The 2,009-nt window shown below is 52.0% G+C and overlaps 1 protein-coding gene across 1 annotated transcript in view; it reads left to right on the top strand.

The window, feature by feature from the left end:
• Positions 1-2,009, top strand: part of Lrrc74a (leucine rich repeat containing 74A) — a 36,730-nt gene that overhangs the window by 29,166 nt on the left and 5,555 nt on the right. The window lies entirely within an intron of this gene.

Below are 2,009 nucleotides of genomic sequence, written 5' to 3'. Positions count from 1 at the left end.
AATAAATAAATAAATAAATAAAAGAGCTGAAAAGGGCACTGCACATCCTAAGGCCAGGGAGCAGAGCATCCAGTGGTGGGAAAGGCATCTGCTGCTGATTGCTGTCCAGGAATAGGAACAGGGCTGAGTCTGTGCTAGTGCAGATTCTTCAGGTATGTCCTGGGCTTGACTGGTCTGCTCCATACCTCAGTTTCCAGAACTAAACAAAAAAGGTCATGCCTGAAAGCTATCGTTGTGTGAAGGAGTCTAGAAGGCCAAGGGGTGGCAGGCGTGTTTGAGCGCAAGATGACATTCACGTGGAAGCAGGGGAAACCTGTTTTGCAAGGGATGCAGGATGCTCTGGGAACAGGCAAGGAGTAGTCAGTGCAGATGTGAAATGAGGGCCCCACCCAGCTGGTGAACATAGAGCCTAAGTCACAGATGCCACTGGGTCCCCAGCACAGAGTAGAGAGGGCAAAAAGCATAGAAAAAGAATTGTGGGGTAAAGACCAAAGAAGAAATGCAATATAAAACATATTTCTTGCCTTAGGGGTAGCAGTCTGGTTGGAAAGGTAGGATGGGTTCAGTAATGACCAGTAGAAGATGTCACCTGACAATAAAGAAGTGAGGAGCCTGAGAGATGGCTCAGTAGAATAAGTGCTTGGCTGGCAAGTGCAAGGGCCTGAGTTCAAACCCCAGTTCCACAAAAACTACCAATGGGAAAAAAAAAAAAAAAAAAAGGGACCAGGGAGATGGCTCAGTAGAATAAGCGCTTCCCTGTGAAGCGCAAGGGCCTGAGTTCAATCCCTGGTTCCGCAAAAAAAAAGAAGAAGTGAGGAAGACAGGCATGAAAATCCCAACTAGGGACATGTGTGGCCTTGGGCAGGCAGGAAAGAGTGGCTTCCTCCAGAAGTGAGGTGGGAGGGCCTTTAGAGCAGGAAGGACTGTGGGAGCCAGAGGGTACTGCGTGTTCTCCGAAGAGGTTGGTGACAGCTAAGGGGTTGAGGTCCAGCTTCATGGGGGCAGGAGTGACCAGAGCTATGGCAGTGGGGCGGGCGGGGATCCTTGTTGTTCCACCCTACAGGGAGACCAGGAAAGCAAGGCTGGAGAGAGCCAAGCAGGGTGTGGCATCTTCAGAGCTCCTGCTCTGAGTTGGGCTCTGATTCTATTGGGTTACAAAGCCAGCAAGAGAGTGGGAAAACCAGGGAGAACACAAGTGCCAGGTGTGGAATGACTTTCCTGGAATGATAATGGATGTGAGGGGCAAGTGCAGGAGATGTCATGAGGGCTGGGTGTGGTGACGCACAATTGTACTCTGAGAGGCAGAGGCAGGAGAATCAACAGTTCAAATGCAGCCTGGGCACCTTGGCCACCTAATGAGACCCTGCCTTGAAACATGGCTGTAGCTCAGTGCAAAGGCCCTCAGTTCGATCCTTAGTACCAAGAAGAGTAAATGCCCTTGCTGTACACTCGGTTGGCCCAAGCTTTCCTCGCCACAACTTTGTGGGCTCCTTCAGGGCTGTGTGCTGCTTGGGTCACATCAGCGGCACCTACCAAGTAGCCAGTCCTGGCACAGGTGCAGGTTCTTAGCTCTGACCACAGCCTCCACACCAGCCACATTAAGTGCAGAGATAGCCACAGAAATGGTGGGAAGGCTGAAGAAGCAGGCTCTTGGGTTAGATTCCAGACAGAGATCCCAAAGCACTCTGGCTGGGTTACCAAAGTTCTGTTGCAGCGGCTGTGGACCTCGGCCTGGGTGCACAAGCCCACGCGCCCTATGGAACACACTTCTTTTCCTTCCTTTAATAAATGTAGGGCTGGCCAGATAGCCCAGAAGACTAAAGCACCCGCTTAGGCAGAACACAGTGGCTGGGGTTCGATCCCTGGTGTGCCATGCCAGCCCCACCCCCAGGGCACACTGAGACCGTGAGTGAGACTGGGTGTGGTGGCGCACACCTGTAATCCCAACACTTGGGAGGCTGAAAACAGGAGGATCACTACGAGTCCGATCTGTGTAGTGAGACCCTGTA

The sequence above is a fragment of the Octodon degus genome, unplaced genomic scaffold (assembly GCF_000260255.1).
Source record: "Octodon degus isolate 3935 unplaced genomic scaffold, OctDeg1.0 scaffold00007, whole genome shotgun sequence".
Classification (NCBI taxonomy): Eukaryota; Metazoa; Chordata; class Mammalia; order Rodentia; family Octodontidae; genus Octodon; species Octodon degus.
This window is presented reverse-complemented; position numbering and strand designations above follow the sequence as displayed.